At 45.3% G+C, this 19,499-nt stretch overlaps 1 long non-coding RNA gene across 1 annotated transcript in view; it reads right to left on the minus strand.

Annotated features, from left to right (window-relative positions):
• Window positions 1-19,499, minus strand: part of LOC310749748 — a 94,645-nt gene that overhangs the window by 40,919 nt on the left and 34,227 nt on the right. The window contains exons 3-4 of the long non-coding RNA XR_014541710.1: window positions 13,237-13,311; window positions 10,841-11,218 (exon numbers count right to left, since the gene is read on the minus strand). This is a non-coding gene — a long non-coding RNA (uncharacterized lncRNA). The remainder of the gene's footprint in view (window positions 1-10,840; window positions 11,219-13,236; window positions 13,312-19,499) is intronic.

Consider the following 19,499-nt stretch of genomic DNA (forward strand, 5'->3'; position numbering starts at 1 on the left):
CCATTCATAGGAACATAGAAAGTTGCCTTAAATCGAGTCTGACCATTGGTCCATCTAGGTCAGGATTATACAGTTTGGCAATCTAGAGGTCCAGGCTGGGGGTTCTCATTCCTATCTGGAAACACCAGGGATTGAGCCCAGGATATTAAATCTGCAATTGAGCTATGGCCCCTGAACTATGGCCCTTCTCATGATGAGGACAAAGTAGCCAGTGGTTGGAAACCTCCATCTACTGGGCTTCATTAGGCCTGTCAGGCCTCCCCATTTGGCCCACAAGGCTGCTCCCTATTTTATTTTATTTTTAAAAAGAGGATCAGTTCATCATCACCGGTTTTGAACGAATTCACCACTTGATTAAAATTGCACACTACCAAAATTCCCTATTATCTTTTAAAAAATAACACACACACAAATTATATATATACACATATAATTATAATTATAAAATATATAGTACTTTATCACCTCATATACCAAGTCATACATAGAAAATTACAAAAAGCAAATATAAATCTGTGTTTTTCCATTCTTTTCTAACTCTAAATTAATTCCAATTAATTGATCAAAGAATTTACATTATAGCAAAACAGTTAAATTATCAAGCCTGACCATTCAAAATTCAACAAATGGTTGCCTCTCAACCATAAGTGTAAAGTTTAATTTAGGGCATTTAAAATATTTGTATTATGGTATTGTACTTTTTTTAAAACCTGTCTTTTAACAACAACAGCAGCAGCAACAGCAACACGAAATGTAGTTAATGGTCAGGGATGATGATGGAAGTTGAAGCCCAACAACATTTGCAGAAGATAAGTCCCCCACCGCTGATCTAGACAAATCCCAACTTGCTCCATCGTTATGGGTTCACTCAACTACTACAGCCCTGAGCTGTAGTAACTCCCTCCCCTGGTTTTTCCTTTGTCTATGCCAGCTTCCTTATTACACCAGGTCAGACTGCAAGCCTTCCCTTAGCTGGCCATGCAATCAAGGACCTACACAAACGCAGAGGGAGGGAGGGAGGGAAAGAAAGAAAGAAAGGAAATAAATTGCAGCAGATCTGGCCATCCAGCAAATTCTAGTGCAAGATGCACATGTTCCTCTTTGATCATTTGCTTCTTGGCACCTTTCCCACGCAGGTCCTTAGATGCGTGCCTAATCTTTCATGCTCGGACCTCTCATTTTACCCTCGTCACATGCATGGAGAGCCACAGCGTGTGTCCCTGGGCGTGCACCGGAGCACCCTTAGAAAATCCACATAATTCCACAGCAAAAACCTTCCTCCTTTAAAAACGGAACAAAGAAACGTGCACACACCAAAAAACCCGTAACCTAAATCCTAAATAATGGATTGCCAGGCATGCGCTGGAAACATCAGATAACAAAAGGCTGCAAAAGCTGTAGTTGGCAGGGAGCCAAAGTCGTGCCCCCACCTCTGAGCGAGAGCAGAACATTGTCCAATTTGGTTCACTTTCACCTTCTTAGCCAGGCAGACAAAGCCACGGTAAGTCCTGGCCTAGGGTAGCCAGACATCCTTATTTTAAAGAGTTGCCCCCTTCTCACATCACAGCCCTGTGTTTAACAGTCTTCATCCAAACTGAAACGAAGCTGAAATTGTATCTATATATATATAAAAAGGACACTTACTGCCATCCATCCTTTGTTGCCCTAAGACTTCCCAGTCCACCTTGGTACCTTACAGATGTGTTGGACAGCTTATAGGAATTGTAGTCCAACATATCTGGTTGGTGAAGGCTGTTTCAGAGTGCAAGCTCCATGGTAGGTGCCTATTTATTTAATGTATTTTTCAGTGTATACGATTATATCCCCCCCCCATTTTTTTTAAGTTTAACATCTTATACATGGAATGTTGCGATTAAATATATAAATAAATTTATTTCTTAATTTGGGGTTAAAAAAAAAGGGGCCGTGTTATACGTGGGGGCGTCTTATACACAGAAAAATACGGTATACACTTGCTTTTAAAAAAAACGTCAAAGTGGTTTACAAAACAATAAAATTATCAATAAAATAATTTACAGCAATTTAAAACGTTCAAAAAATTAAAATCAACAATACACTGGAAACACATTAAAACACACGTCAACATTCTAAATATTTGGGTAGGCTTGTCTAAACAATTTTTTTTTTTTTGCTGAAAATGCTGAAAAGAGTACCATGAAGGTGCCTGCCTGATCTTAATATGTCGCTGTGTAAAGCACAATGTCCACTAGTGGTGATATATTTAGACATGTATATTTAGACACATTCATCAATGGATGCTCTTTACTTCATGTACCCCCTGCCCGTACGGGCCAGTCGTGTCCGACTCTAGAGTTGTGCGCCCATCTCACTTAAGAGGCCGGGGGCCAGCGCTGTCCGAAGACACTTCCGGGTCACATGGCCAGCGTGACGAAGCTGCTCTGGGAAGCCAGCACCAGTGCAGCACACGGAAACGCCGTTTACCTTCCCGCTATAAAGCGGTACCTATTTATCTACCTGCACTTAGGGGTGCTTTCGAACTGCTAGGTGGGCAGGAGCTGGGACCCAAAGACGGGAGCTCACCCCGCCGCGGGGATTCGAACCGCCGACCATGCGATCGGCAAGCCCTAGGCGCTGAGGTTTTGCCCACAGCACCACCCGCGTCCCGTTTTTTTTTACTTCATGTACTACAGTACAAAATGCTGGTTTTTTAAAAATGTTTTTTTAAACATACTCAGCACACACACCCAGTCCCTATGAGCTGTTGGGCAGAAGGAATTCCTGATTCTTTTGATCCAAGGAGTCTAAAATAGTAACAGTACAAGCCACACCAATTCAAAAGGTCAACTTGGTCATAAGACTCATTTGGTGGCCTTAGAAAGTCCCTAATCACTCAGCACACACAAGCACACAAGTGTATGTGGGGATAATACTGGCGTACCTCACAGGATTGTTGCAGAGGTGACTGAGGTCATAGGCATGAAATGTTTTGCAGTTTGTGGCTTGCCCAAGGCCCTTCAGAGAGTTCACGCCCAAATCGTACTCTTACTATGCAGTCCCGTACACATCTACTCAGAAGTTAAGTCACGTTGAGTTCAGTGGGAGGTACTCCCAAGTAAGCGTTAGCTAGGATTCACAGCCTTCAAAGCAGGACAGGACAGCAGTTCCACTACCCTGTAGAACTAAAACCAACATATGTGGAAAGGGGAGATAGAAATTGGCTAGTGCAAATCACACAATGCGAAACCATCAGGAAATCAAGTTCTTAATTTGCATTGGTGGATTTGAATTTTGCCACAAACTCGCCTAGATATTCAGGTCCTTTGGACAGGTTTCACAAGGAAAAACTCAATATACACGTGCAAAAAGTATGGCATTTTCATTTCATTTCCCTCTAGTCTCAAGGCTTACTTCCTTTCTTCCACTGTGTGTGTGTGTGTGTGTGTGTGTGTGTGTCAACTCAGAATAACATTTCATGCATCTGAAGTTGACTCCAGTCCATGAAAGCTTATGGCATAATAAACATATTAGGGTGGTACCAAACACTAGTCCTACATAGAGTAGACCTACTGAACTTAGACATCACTCACTTAGGTTCATTAATTTCAATGCATCTACTCTGAATAGGACTTAATTAGATACAGGCCTTATGCTTCCATTCTTTCACTTTCTGCTGCAGCAGACTAACAGAGTCCTCTTTCTGGAATTGCAACTTTCGCTTTTGCAAAATTCACAAAACATTCTCCTGCCTTCTATTTCAATCCCAGGGCAGGGTTACAATGAATCTTACACCTGTGCAGTTTTCATGAGGTCATAAGAAGAGCCCCGCCGGGTCAGATCAATGGCCCATCTAGGGTCAGCATGCTGTTCTCATTGTGACTGACCAAATGTGTGTGGGAAAACAGTAAGAGGAATTAGAGCACAAGAACACTCTCCTGTCCTGTGGTTTCCAGCAACTGGCATTCAGAAGCGTTGCTGCTACCAATTGTGGAGGCCAATCAAGCTATCAAGGTTAGTAAAAGGTAAAGGGACCCCTGACCATCAGGTCCAGTCGTTACCGACTCTGGGGTTGTGGTGCTCATCTCGCTTTATTGGCCGAGGGAGCCGGTGTACAGCTTCCGGGTCATGTGGCCAACATGACTAAGCCGCTTCTGGCAAACCAGAGCAGTGCACGAAAATGCCGTTTACCTTCCCGCCAGAGCGGTACCTATTTATCTACTTGTACTTTGATGTGCTTTCGAACTGCTAGGTTGGCAGGAGCAGGGACCGAGCAACGGGAGCTCACCCCGTCACGGGGATTCAAACCGCCGACCTTCTGATCGGCAAGTCCTAGGCTCTGTGGTTTAACCCACAGCACCACCCGTGTCCCTTATCAAGGTTAGTAGCCATCATCAATAGTACTTTCCCTGTCTGTATCTCTGCATCCCCCAGTACCCCAGAAGCTCAGAGCAGTATACAGGGGTGTCGTCGTCCCCCATTTTCTTCTTACATTAGCCCTGTGAGGTAGGTTATTATTGCAAACCATCCTGTGGCCTGTGCAAAGGGCAGTAATATAAATTATTTAAATATGCATAAATAAATAAATTAGGCTTCCCAGTTGGAACCGAATCCCCACCCAGCTATGAACCTGCATTTCCCCCGTCTCTCTTCATTACATGTATACTGGCTCTCCAGTAAAATTGCATTTCCAATTTTACAGCGCTAGGATGCAAGGACTGAATTTGCATCCACAATCCCTTCCATGGCTTAGAGATCTGAGCCTTCATATTCAGATCATGGACACAAGGGAGGCTGCGTCAGTTTCTGCTTGGAAGGGCATATTTCTATCCAATCCAAGAGAGATTAGGTAGGATCAGGAAGACTCATAGCAGCGAGGAGTCTGACCATTTTCAAGAGGGGAGGAGCCCCAAGACAAGGATTTGGAAAAGCTGGAACACCATCTGGTCACTTCTGGCTTCTGACCCAGTGCCTCCCCCATTGGCACATTTATGATACCAGCCAGACAAATTCCCACCCACCCGCTACCCCCCATGAACACTGTTAACATGCTTTTTCAGTCCAAGGAACACCTCAAGAAACAGATGGAAGAGCAGAGATGGATAGAACATGGTAAGACAGACAGACGAAGAAGGGAAGGGAGACAGACAGTTGAGATTTATGGAGCCCATCATCACAAATACAGATGACTTTGTAAAGAGTCACGTAAGAGTAAAATTAAATCCTGAAAGCTTCCATTACCAATTACCAGCTCCCCAATACTGCCAACTCTAGTTAAGACTATGCATTTGGTTTGAATGCATTTAAACCCTAGGTAAGGTTTGGGGATACAGTGGAACCTTGGTTCTTGAACGGCTTAGCTGATGACCAAATCGGTTCTCGAATGCCACAAACCTGAAAGTGTGTGTTTCGGTTTTCGAACGTTTTTTGGAAGCTGAACGTCCGACGTGGCTTCTGATTGAGTGCAGGAAGCTCCTGCAGCCAATCAGAAGCCGCGTCTTGGTTTCTGAACATTTCAGAAGTCGAATGGACTTCTGTAAGGGATTGTGTTCGAGAACCAAGGTGCCACTGTACTAGCTTTAGCAAAAACGTGCATGTTTATTGTTAGTTTTGTTTATTTGTTTGTCATATGCCAGAAGTGCATGCGGGGGAGGGGGGAATCCCAGCTTCTTTCCTGAAACATCATGGGTTGCATCCAACCAAGTTCTACTCAAGAGTAGGCCTAGTGAAGTGAACCTAAGTTAGCCATGTAAATCAACTTCGATAGGCCTGCACTGTGTAGGACAAGCAAACTGTGTAGGTGTCCCAAAACAAAGATGCTATGTCATGGCTTCAGTTCGGGAATTGGTCAGTGTCCAAAAGGGATTTCATCAGAGGTGGCCAGATTCTCCATTTCAGTGTAAAGGTCAGGTCCTAAGCAGAGGCTCAAAATCATAGAGGCAGCCCTTTTTTCCACAACCCTCACCTCAAAAGGGATACAGGAGTTGGGAAATGTTCAGAAAAGGGTAACCGAAATCATCAAGTGACTCACCTCTGAGGAAAAGTTACAACATTTGGAGCATTTTAGTACAGTGATACCTCGGGTTACATACCCTTCAGGTTACATGCGCTTCAGGTTACAGATTCCTCTAACCCAGAAATAGTGCTTCAGGTTAAGAACTTTGCTTCAGGATAAGAACAGAAATCGTGCTCCGGTGGCGCGGCAGCAGCGGGAGGCCCCATTAGCTAAAGTGGTGCTTCAGGTTAAGAACAGTTTCAGGTTAAGAACGGACCTCCGGAATGAATTAAGTACTTAACCCGAGGTACCACTGTATAGAGAAAAGGCAAGTAAGATAGGACATGACAGGTATTTATAAGATTATACATGGCATGGAAGAAGTGGATAGAGAAAAGATTTCTCCTTCTCTCATGAGACTAGAACATGTGCACATCCAATGAAACTGAATGTTGGAAGATTCTGGAAAGGTAAAAGAAAGCACCTCTTCGTGCAGTGCATAGTTAAACTATGGAACTTGTTCCTACAGGAGCTTCAAAAGAGGATGAGACCAGTTCATGAGGAGAAGGCTATCAATGACAAATAGTTATGCTGTACCTCCACATTTGGAAACCATAGGGGAGGAGAAGGCTGTGGCGTTTAGACCCTGCTTGAGGGTTTCCTGCAGGCTTCTGACTGGCCACTGAGAGAAAAGTATACAAGTATAAAAGATGGGCCATTGGACTGACCCAGCAAGGTCTAACTTATGTTCTTTATCATTAAATGGTCAACTATACACATCCAAGAAGAGCAGGCTTTTAAATGAAGATGACAAGAGGCAAGCAGCTTGACAGGAAATAGATGTGAGCGCACCAGTAACTTCCTGTGGTGCAAATGTGAAATTCCTCTACAGTGTCCAAAATCCAGAAGGTATCAAGGAACCATTGCTATTAATATAGAGCTAAACAGCCACAATGTCTCCCAGATATGCAGGCCTTATCAGGTCACTCAGGAACCAGAATCTCACAACGAAATTAAGAGCTTTCTCAATAGCTTGACAAGGGGAGAGGTGGGTCTGAATACAGAAATGTCTTCAAACACTACATCAAACGGCACTGTCTACACCAACTGCAGGTGTGGGAGAAAGAGAATCTAAAATATTGATCTGCACATGGAAGCCTGTTTCTTTTGCTGGATCAGGATGTAACCATATGATGCACTGATGGGGAAATGATTTTTTTTCTTTAAAAAAAAAAATCTAAAAAAATCTGTCATGGTCTGCATCCTATTTCTTGCACAGAAAGTCGATTTGGCCCTGTGTAGGTGATCCTTTAGGGACGCAGGTGGCACTGTGGGTTAAACCACATAGCCTAGGACTTGCCGATCAGGAGGTCGGCGGTTTGAATCCCCGCGACGGGGTGAGCTCCTGTTGCTCGGTCCCTGCTCCTGCCAAACTAGCAGTTTAAAAGCACTTCGAAGTGCAAGTAGATAAATAGGTACTGCTCTGGCGGGAAGGTAAATGGCATTTGCGTGCGCTGCTCTGGTTTGCCAGAAGCGGCTTAGTCATGCTGGCCACATGACCTGGAAGCTGTATGCCGGCTCCCTCAGCCAATAAAGCGAGATGAGCGCCGCAACCCCAGAGTCGGCCACGACTGGACCTAATGGTCAGGGGTCGCTTTACCTTTACCTTTACCTAGGTGATCCTTTAACTTGCTGAGTTTCACCCACATCTAAAACAGGAATGGGGAACCTGTGGCCCCCTAGTTATTGCTGAACCACAATTCCCATCCTTCCTTATCGCTGGCCATATTTAGCAGGGCCGATACGAGTTGGAGCTCAACAACTGTTGGAAAGCCACAAGTTCTCCCATCCCACTAGCTCTAAGGTTAAGGATATCATCATTTTCCCGTTAATATGAAGTGTGTGCTTGTGTTGTGGACATGTGGGGCACTCAGACTGGAAGAGAAGGTGTGCCAGAGGGGGTCCCCACAGACATCTGGGCAAACTTCCCCATGCAAGACAAAAATATCTTCATTTAGAACCTGATGCACCTCACCCTGCAAATTGGTGGGGACTGCAAATTAGGAAAGGGCCATAGCTCAGCAGCAGAGAATCTGCTTTCCACACTGAAGTTGCCAGGCTCAGTGCTCAACATCTCTAGATAAGGCTGCAGATACCCCATTTAAACCCTAGAGAATAATTGCTGGACAGTGTAGGAAATACACAATGAACCAATGATCTGACTCAATGTTAGGCGCATTTCTATAGTAAGGTAAAGGTGAAGGGACCCCTGACCATTAGGTCCAGTCGTGACCGACTCTGGGGTTGCGGCGCTTATCTCGCTTTATTGGCCAAGGGAGCTGGTGTACAGCTTCCAGGTCATGTGGCCAGCATGACAAAGCCGCTTCTGGCGAACCAGAGCAGCACACAGAAATGCTGTATAACTTCCCACCAGTGCGGTACCTATTTATCTACTTGCACTTTGACGTGCTTTCGAACTGCTAAGTTGGCAGGAGCAGGGACCGAGCAACGGGAGCTCACCCCATCGCGGGGATTCAAACCGCCGACCTTCTGATCGGCAAGTCCTAGGCTCTGTGGTTTAACCCACAGCACCACCCGTGCCCCAATTTCGATAGTACTGTGACCCAAAATCGTTCATGTGTGCTGTCACCATCAGCTGACAGCATGAGATCAGAAAAGCCCTTACAGCAGCTTTGAGGCAGTGGGAGGGAGGGAGCACTCTCGCCTTTGGTCCCAGAAGGTACTGTGGGGGGTGAACAGATGCCACCTCTCTCAGCCAAAAAGCTAGCGCAGAGATGCTCCCACAGGCCCAATGGCATAAAACAGGGGTGCTTGAGAGTGAAGATGCACCCACAGAGTCCTCCCTGGTGCCCGCAAGCTGAAGTTAAAATCCAAAAGGATACATGAGTGTGGAGTAAACATTTAGGACAAGGGCCTATTTAATTGTTTAAAACAATATTCATTCAGTGAATTGTTCTAAATGCTCATTCCTGGCTTCATAAACCAAGGTTTACGAAGCTGGCAAGTTTACATCTGCAACAGGCCAGAGAGCTAATCAGAAAAGCAAGCTCTCCAAAAGATTATTTGCATATGCTCTGAAACTCGGGGGGGGGCACAATGCCCCTTCAGCCCCACCCCTGCCCCCCTAAACTGCAAGTCTGCCTCCAAAATGTATATTTGCACAAGGCGGCATTTAACTATTTTTAACTCATGCACTGTTTACATTGTTTTTAACTCATGCACTGTTTACATTTTATTTTGGCTTTGCAGCAGAAATTACAAAATTGCCAGAGCATTGTTTCAGATTGCACCTGGCAAGTGCTATGGTCAAATGAGAAATTCTCTTTTAAGAGAATGGAGAAACTAGCCATGCCTAATACGTGCACACTCACATTTCTCTCTCTCTCTCTCTCTCTCTCTCTCTCTCTCTCTCTCTCCCCACACACACACACACACACACACACACAGTCGTACCTCTGCTTACGTATCCCTCTGGATATGTAAACTTCGGGTTGTGAACGCGGCAGTGCCCCTCCTTAGACTACTGGCATGTATTCCAGTTAGTGCTATTTGGGGACTACTTCTGAAATGGGCGTGGAGTTCCTGTGTTGTATTTTTTGCAGAGTTGCTACATGGAAAGTAGAATTAAGAATAAACAGATTACCCCTTGGCATCAGGGAAATGTCCAAATTGATCCTCTTTAGGAGAAACAAATGTATATTACGCCTTTTAACACTTATGTATACACATATAGATAATGTGGATGGCATCGTACTAAATTCTTATACTAGCACAAGGGGATCTTCCCCCTCTTTCCCTATGTGTACCCCATGCCATCCTCCACTGGAGCATTGGGGGGAAACCCAGAAGATATTTAGGGAACACTGGGGGGGGGGAGAGAAAGAGAGAACGTTCCGTCGCACCAAGGAGAAATCTGACAGAACACTCTCCTAATTTGAATACAACCCCTGATCACATTCATTCATACATACACAAACAAAACCACATACACACACAACTGGAAGCGGTCTACTGCAGTAACGACCTATAGGATTGGCTTGATTCTGCATTGTTTGACTTGATAATATTGTATGGTGGGGGGTGGGGTGGGGTATTCTATCCTGTTGCACTGAGTCTTTAATATGAAGAAAGGTGGGGTGGAGGTGATAGATAAATAGATAAGTAAAATAAAATAAAGCATTTACAGGCCAGGCAGTCATAAAAAGTCAAAACAAAGGAACAGGTGGATTTCTATCCTTTGTACGATGTCAAATTACTTACAGATATATTTGAATATGGTAACATATTTGAATATACAGAGACTGAGCATGTGTGTTTATGCGTATACATATTGGAATAACAGACATTACAGTTTGCTATTACAGTACCAAAAGCAAAGCTAGCTCATCCTGTCATTTCCCTGATGGGTTTTATACCGGGGGGGGGATGTCACTCCCACTGACCCCCCTCCATTTAAAAATCACTAAGTATTATTATTTTTTTGCATACAAAGAAATAAAAGCATTCCTTTCTTCCCCACTCCATCCTATGCACCAATTTCTTTCCTCCCTCCCTGCGCCTCTACCCTCATTTGGATAACAGGATGGGCAGCAGACAGGCATAAACACATACCCCCCCCCAAAAAAAAAATATGAGGAAGGGTAAGCGGGAAAAGTCCATTAGTTCAATTATTCGTGCGGGAGGGCAAGGATTTTTCTGCCTGAGGAAGGAGGTGGCACAGACAGAAATGGGGATGTGCCAGCTTGGCCTATTGTTCTGCCGTTGTGGGTTAATTAATTAGCGAGATCAAAAGGGAGGAGAGGGCGGGCTTCGGCATTACGGTAACGATTCAGCAGCTGTGCAACCTACCTCACGTCAATGCGGCCATCTTACAAAACGGCATTTGACTCCATCAAAATGGCTTCCTGGCACCGAGAACCTATAAGCTGCGGCAGGGTGGCCTGGAGTTGTTGAGAGGGTCTCTTCTCAGGGAGAGGGGCTGCCCTTCTTTCATACACAAACACAGACACACACACACACACAGCCTCCTCCTACTTGTTCTTTGAGGGCACCGCACACAGCACGGATGGGCTTTGAGGGAGGGGAGAGCAGGACTAAGGAGGAGGAAGTAGGGCAGGGGGAATTAAAAGCCAGAGACGCACGCAGTGGCCCTCCATCTTCATCGCCGTTTGCAGCTCGTGCCAAATTGGAAGTTCCTTATCTCGGCAGCAGAATGTCGCACAGCCTCTGCGCGGGAGACAATAAGGCACAGCGTCATTACTCACAGAGTACGGTACATGGGCATAATGCCATGGTTACACACAGGAAGACAAAAACACAGATAATCCCTGTAAACTGATATATCACTATACACTCTCACACTGTACTCACAGACACAAGCACTCAGCTTTTGGGGCCTTAACGCACAATAAAAGATGGAGCCAGAATTTCTTGTGCGAGGGCAAAAGGATGAGATCGTTTCCCTCTCCTCACTGGCAATATCTGCACCACAGCGGCGCAGAAGTAACGTGAGTCCTATCTGGTAAAAATGACATTTGTCTTACATATATATGGTATGATTCTGGCAGTTAGCAGGCCAGCTTGCAAATATAAGGGTTAGTCTTTGGAATGTGTCAGAACAACTTCAGTTCATCCAGGGGAGCTCTCCCAGGTCCTGAAGTACCCAATTCTGGCTGGTTGAACACAGAAACCTAGGAAGTTGCCTTATACAGAGTCAGACTGCTAGACCATATTGCCCAGTTTTAGACTGGCAATGGCTCTCTAGGGTCTGAGGCAGGGATCCTTCCTAGCCCCCTCCCCTCCCCCTGAGATTCCAGGGATTGAGCCTCAGATTTTTTGCATGTAAAGCAGGTGCCCTTCACAAAACCTGCCCCCAAACCTGCTCTCTACTGCCTAAATACAGAGACCTGCCCCTTACACACTCTTTGTTCTGGGTCAGTTCCCCTTCACTCTTATTCAAACACCCAACATGGCCAGAACAGGTCGTACACTTTGCTCATCCTTGAATAAAAAAGGCACTTGGTCACACCCCTGAGGCTGTAAGTCTACCACCACCTATGAGCTGAAGCATGAACACATCTGCTACCAGGATAATTGGTACTTTGTTCCTAGCCATTTGCAACTCACTAATTGGGTGTGAATTAACCTTTGCTACCTTTCTGAATTCAATGCGATTCAGATACCTGCCCTCCCACTCTTGATCTTGCTGGATCACAGGACCAATTCCTACTGCACTGTTGATATGGTGGTGGGCAGTAGCTAACTTTTTGGAGGGGAGGGAAGGACCACAATAACCAAACTCATGGATGTTCTAGGAAGTGTGTTTGTCATCCTGACCCAACCCAAGTTTCCCTGGGGAAGGGAGTGAAGATGAGAAAGTAACAGTAGTGGTAGATCATACTATAAGTCTGTTCTCCCTCACTCTACCTCTACCTCTACTCTCTCTCACTCCAGGATATGTGAATATGTGAAACTGCTTTAGTATTATCTACTCCAGCAATGGGAAACCTCAGGTGTCGAACATGGCAGTCCAGACAGAGAGGCCTGGAGGGCTAAGCTTGACTCATAGGCCTAAGGTTCCCCATACCTGGGGTAGATAACATTGGAGTATCTGAATCCCTAAAAAACTACAGCTCCAGGATTATCTGGGGGAATAAACCACAGAGCCTAGGATTTGCCGATCAGAAGGTCGGCGGTTCGAATCCCCACGATGGGGTGACCTCCCGTTGCTCAGTCCCTGCTCCTGCCAACCTAGCAGTCGGGAAGCACGTCAAAGTGCAAGTAGATAAATAGTTACCGCTCCGGCGGGAAGGTAAATGGTGTTTCCATGCGCTGCTCTGGTTCGCCAGAAGTGGCTTAGTCATGCTGGCTACATGACCCGGAAGCTGTACACCGGCTCCCTCGGCCAATAAAGCGAGATGTGCACCGCAACCCTAGAGTCGGCCACGACTGGACCTAATGGTCAGGTGTCCCTATATCTTTACCTATGTGCTTTAAATGTATGGTTTTGAGTCTTGAACCTGAATCTCCCCAGTCCATCCAACACTCTAACCACTATGTAAAACTGACTCTCTTCCCACTAATATATTTTCGTCTTATGTCTTTTACATAGGAGCACCCAAAGCAACCAATATGATTGGTTCTGGTTTTCTGGAGTAGATGCTCCCATACATAGAATGTGCATGATTAGAAAGTAAAAACCCACCCAGCCCCTCTGCCTTCTGTGTCCAAGTCCATTGACTCACCTCTCCAAGCTGAGAGAGAGAGATGTCTTGTCTCTTTGTGTCACCGCATCCCAAGTCATGAACTCTCAGTCACGTCTGATTAAGGAAGAAGAAGAAAAAAATTCATCTCAATTAGAGAAAGGCTCCCACACGTCTGGATGGATGTCAAGTAATTACTGCTTGCCATTCACAGAAAAATGGACGCCGAAAGAGAATTTAGTTTTCGGATGATCTATGCAGGCCTTAAAATAAGGAATTTGAGGACTCCGCTTGGTAGGCTTGTTTCCAGTTTATACTCATTTGACAGAATCAAGTGGTAAAGTCATTGCCGAACTACACCACTTTAAGCTGTAGGTGTGTGGGTTCAAGATGGAATGGGAGATGTCAGACGTTTGATTGCTCTCCCACAAAAACAGAACTCTGTGCTTGCAGAAAGTGAGCATAATCCATCCAACCTTCTCCCTAACGTGGTATTTTATTATCCAATATGCAATATGCATTGGATATATTCACATTGCAGTCTGAAGTATTACAGTCTGCGATGACACCTCCCCCCAAAAAAACAACAACAAACCACTCAGATTTTTACTATTTCATACTGTCACTTGTAGAGATAGGACCTAGGAGCTTATCTATGCATTAAGCAATATGAGGTGGCAGAATTCCAAACGGTGCCATTTCAGACCAGAGGTGGAAATATGACACACTCTACCTTGGACATTGTAACCAGTTGGTCTCACGTTTTCCGGTGTACCATATTCTAGTCTATTAAATACAGGGAGGTTTTCTTTTCCACAGGGGAACATTTTTTAAAAAAAATACAATCACCCACACAGGTGAAATTATACAGTCTAGCATGTCCCTTAATGCCAGCGTGGCACAATGTTTAGAGTGCTGGGAGACCATGGTTTGAATCCCCACTCAGTCGAGAAGCATTCTTTGTTTTTTGGGCATTTTAATCTTTATTCTTTTACATATTAAGTCCCTTCACCACAAAGAGAACAAAAACAAAAAAAACCCAGATCACATCAAATACAAAAAAGGTGACATAAAAAAAAATCCATATGTTAAGACTTCCGTCATCCTTATAATGTCCTTATAAATCACTTTTTAAGCTGTGTGAAGCAATGAACAAATGGAATAAACCAAACTAACAGAACTACGAAGTAAAGCTCAGATTAAAGGCCCTTTACAACAGCCCTGTAGGGCGGTGTCATCCTGAAATTGGGGGGGGGGGAGAGAGCCTGAAAACATGTTAGCTTGCCTAAGGCCATGCAATGAGCTCAACTTATGGGCTGAGATAAAATTTAAGCCATGGACTCCTCACCAGTATATCACAACAGTGAGCTGGTTCACACAGCATGCTAAACTGTGGCTCAGCAATATCGTGTTGGTTTCCAGGGAAGAAATTGCAGCTGCTTTGTTCCTCACTAGACCTTTGTGCTCCCATCAACCCAAAGTCCAAACCAGGAATCACAGTTAAGCTCTCTCCTTGCAGGGCTGCCACGCACCCGGAATTCCCCAGACATATCTGGGAATCGTCCGTCAGAAACAGTGTCCGGGCATCATTTCTGAAAATCACTGGAAACGTCTTGAAAATGTCGGGCGTATGTTGTTGGCAAATTTTCCTACCCAAAAGCTTCGAATATGTTGGGCGTATGTTGTTGGCAAATTCCCCCCCAAAAAGCTGAACAACTTTGTCCCCAAAAAGGCTCAACAACTTTTGTTTTGACTCTTTGAAAGTGTGGCAACCCTTGCTTACTACAAGCTATAACCAATGTTTGATGTTGGCTCAAGAAACACCAGCTTGACCTTGGTTTAGCTCAGCATTGGTGTCGCTAAGTCAAGGTTTGGCTCAGGGTGCCTTGCGAACCAGGCCAGTGTACCCCCATTTTGCTTCATGTAATTAGAAGGAATGCTAGAAAAAGCAATAAAATAAAATAAAATAAATTCCTCACCATTAAGCATGTATTCCACTACACACACACACACACACACACACACACACACACAAGCTCTTTAATCCAGCTCCTTCCTTTCCCAGCTCCTTTTCTCTGGCTGGGTTAGCATCTCCTTTTGCAAGAAGCTTTTCCTTCCCCCACCAGATCCATCCACCCCATGTGCAAAGTGGGAAAACATCATTAGGGAGGGAAAATAATTTAGTTTGTTAATCGGCATCCAATGGTGGGAAACAAGGGGGAGGCCAGGGAAGGAGGGAGACTTGGCAGTTGAGGCTTAGGAAAGGCCAATACAAAGCCACCATTCATGATGTCCAGGGCTGGGGATTCGCATTGAATTAAACAGACACAAAGAGCAAAGGCATTTTTATCCTCCCTCCCTCTCTCTCCCTCCCTCCCTCTCCATGAGAATTATCATATCTCCCTGGCACTAGGAAACCTCCGGCATGAGAGAGTGAGGAGGGAGGGAGAACAAACTGTGGCCCAAGGTACAGAAGGCTTTGTTCCTGCATGGGATTTATGTCTGGGAAGCAGCATATGGTTTTGTGGCGAGCAACTGGCCATTGCGCACCCGGCTTTAATAAGAACTCCGCTAATGTGAATGAGTCCTTCTCTCGTCTCTGCCGCCCCCCCCCGCCGGCCACCCTTTGCCCACCCGCCTCGCTCCATTCCGTGTGCCTACAAAGCACCACCACTGTCTGAAAAACAAACAAAATAACTGTTTGCATTTGAAGAGCTAGCAAGGCAACCCCTCTGCCAAAGCAAGCACAAAAACAGGGTGCAGGGGAGGGAGAGAGAGAGAGATGGACAAAGAAGAAGAGAGGGACTAGACAACAGCCATTCAGTCATGGAGATGAATCGGTCACTATGCAATACCTTGGCTGGCTACTCTTTCAGATGCCCCAAGTCCCTAGCAATGATCCACGTCTGTGCTTGCCCTGATGAATGCGTTGGCATTTGCTGCAACGAAAGCATGAATGGTTGGGTGTGTATCCTTAAAACGTCCATGAATTTAGGAAGGTCCCACACGGTTGTGGCTCTCCACATGGGTGTTTAAGGATGCACACCTGACTGCGTGACGCCAATGAGCTTGCTGCAGGGAAATGCCCTCTGCTCACAGCAAACATGACTGTAACTGCCTGTAAAGTGCATCACAGCATAAAGGGACATTTCCATATCACAGCCTTCACCTGGTTTAATTCCTCTCATACAAGGAACCCTGCAAACTTCATTTCTGTGAGGGGGTAGGCACACTGTTGCCATCAGGGCAGGACTTTGGGGGCAGGTGGCCCCCAAAAGTGGAATAAGCAGAAAGGCCCCCAAAAGTAGCTGGGCTGGCTTGCCACATTTTGAAGCGAGCAAGTAAAACACATTATTGTGTAAGGGGAGGAAACAAATGATAACCAAGCCTAGAGTCTAAAAATGCTCTGTCTGTACTGCTAGATGGACATCAACAATCAAATTTGAAACTCTACTCGTAGTAAAACAAGCCCTATAGAAATGCATGTTTCTGATTTAAAGTGTGTGTGTGTGTGTGTGTAAATATACCACCGCTTATCAGATACCATATTTTTTGCTCCATAAGACTCACCGGACCATAAGACGCACCTAGTTTTTGGAGGAGGAAAACAAGAAAAAAATATTCTGAATCTCAGAAGCCAGAACAACAAGAGGGATCGCTGCTCAGCAAAAGCAGCAGTCCCTCTTGCTGTTCTGGCTTCTGGGATAGCTGTGCAGCCTGCATTCGCTCCATAAGACGCACACACATTTCCCCTTACTTTTTAGGAGGGAAAAAGTGAGTCTTATAGAGCAAAAAATACGGTATATCACAGTGCCTTAAGAATTTTAAATACCACCATTATAAACGACAATGCAATATTTTATGTCGGGGGGTGAACCTAGACTGGCAAATCCAGTCAGTGTAGACCAGTGATAGATAATCTGTGGCCCTTCAGATGATGTTGGTATACACCTCCTATCATCCCTGATCTTGATGGCTGGTGCTGATGGAAGTTGGAGCCCAAGAATGGCAGGAGGACCAATGCTTCCCCACTACTGCTGCAGGGAAGTGCACCTTCATATGAGACGTAGACTCCTAGAGTTGGAGAGGGCTTTGTATGCAATTCCATCTAACGAACCCCTTGCTTGATCCAGGAAATCAAGAGCTTGCGCACCCACAATGGGTGGGTGTCCAGATTCTGCTTGAAGGCACCCGGGGAGGGAGACCCTACGACCTCTCTAGGTCATCGGTCCCATTGTCAAACTGCTTGTACAGTTAAGACAGGGGTGGGAAAGTGCTTCAGCTCAAGGGCCGCATTCCCTTCCAGGTAACCTTTCAGGGACCACATGCCAGTGGTAGGTGGGGCCAGGAGAAAAACTGGGTGGAGCAACAAATGCTAATTGACCCAGCCCACACACTCATTCTATCCTTCACCCAGGCAAGCAAGAAACAGAGTCCAAGGACATGTCCCCTCCAGGCAAAAACACTCAAGGAGGGTGCAAAGCAGAGCTGGTGAGGGGAGTGGCCTTGAGATAAAAGGATGCATGGTTTGGGGAGAGTCTCAAGGGCAAGATAGAGAGTGGCCCCCAGGCCTGAGGTTCCCCATCCCTGAGTTAAGAAATGTCTCCTACCCAAATCCACAGTTCTGTAACATAAGCTTGTTTGGCCTACTCCTGTGCACCAGGGTAGCTGAAAACAAGTATTCTATGTGACAGCCCTTCACAGATTTGATGGATGTTTTTATGTCCCTCCAGTCTTCTCTTCTTCAGAGTAAGCATGTTCAGTTTTTTCAGCCTTTCATTCTATGACTTCTTTTCCATACTCCTGACCATCTTCACTGCCCTCCTCTGAACCCATATCAGCTTGTCTGCATCCGCCTTAAAGTGCATCCCCCAGAATGGGACACAAAGCCATTGAACTCACAACTATAAAAGTAGCAGCAGCCTCCACTAGTTAGCATTTTTAACAAAGAATGAATGAATTCACAGAGAAGAGGGTCTATCAATGACTAGACCTCGATGGGCAACCAGGTTGACCTGGTATAAGATGGCTCCTTGTACAGTGGTACCTCGGGTTACATACACTTCAGGTTACATACGTTTCAGATTACAGACTCCGCTAACCCAGAAATAGTACCTCGGGTTAAGAACTTTGCTTCAGGATGAGACAGAAATCGTGCTCCAGCAGCATGGCGGCAGCGGGAGGCCCCATTAGCTAAAGTGGTACCTCAGGTTAAGAACAGTTTCAGGTTAAGAACAGACCTCCGGAACGAATTAAGTACTTAACCTGAGGTACCACTGTACTGCATTACTGGTCTTCTTCCAACATGATGCCCTCCGGCTGTTTTGGACTACAGCCCCAGTCAGCAGAGTCAAAGGTCAAGGATGATGGGAAATGTAGCCCAACATCTGGAGAGCACCTGGATGTTGACAGTTGCTATACGCACTTAACTGGGCTTTCAGACCTATTGAATTCATTGGGGTTTACCTCTGAATAAGCACATGTAGGTTTGCACGGTGATATACCATTCAGACACACCCACCCACACCCAAAAAAATCCCTCTGCTCATCTGCTTTATATGAACTACTTGAAAACAAAGGACAACGAGCTTAAGGGAAAGACTGTGAGAAAGATCTCAGTGCACAGGGTTAGTAAAAGTTGGGTGGAGGGGAAAGAGAGAAGGAGAAGCACTAATTAGCACTCGGCCCATCACCTCCCATTAATAGCTTGTCACTGTTTCATTGATGTAGCTGAAGGCAAGGAAGTTGAGATGTGTGATGCTTACCTGTCTCTATCTCATTAACAGAATGCAGGGTGAGAACAGACGTTTATTGCCTGCATCACAGACAGAGCATCACAGACAAAGGCGTGCCCCTCTTGCGCAGCCTAATTATTGAACTGATTTCTGAGCAGGTGTGCACCACTGAGCGCACCTCTATGTTCATGCATAGATTATATCAACAAGGGTGTGTGCCCATGTATGGAGGATAGCCTCCTTTTGGCTCAGAAAGACCCACGCCACAAAGGTCATGTGAAATTTGGATTCAGAAGGTTCTTATTTACCCCCTATCTGGAAATCAGGTTGGCAAACTTTTAACTTGGTAGGTCAATCAACTTAAACTTAAGTCGATTTGTCAGTCAAGGGAACTTTTGTCCAGTGAGACTAAGATGGGGGCATGCTTGTTTACGTTTTAGGGCTGTTTTTGGTCAGCTGTGTTACCATGAGGGGAAATAAAAAGAAAATAATAGCTACTACATGAAGAGGCAGGCATTGTTTGTTAAATTATTACGTTACCCCAGCTGTCAATATATCAAAAAAGGTACA

Source organism: Podarcis filfolensis (genome assembly GCF_964270895.1).
Source record: "Podarcis filfolensis genome assembly, chromosome: 14".
Classification (NCBI taxonomy): domain Eukaryota; kingdom Metazoa; phylum Chordata; class Lepidosauria; order Squamata; family Lacertidae; genus Podarcis; species Podarcis filfolensis.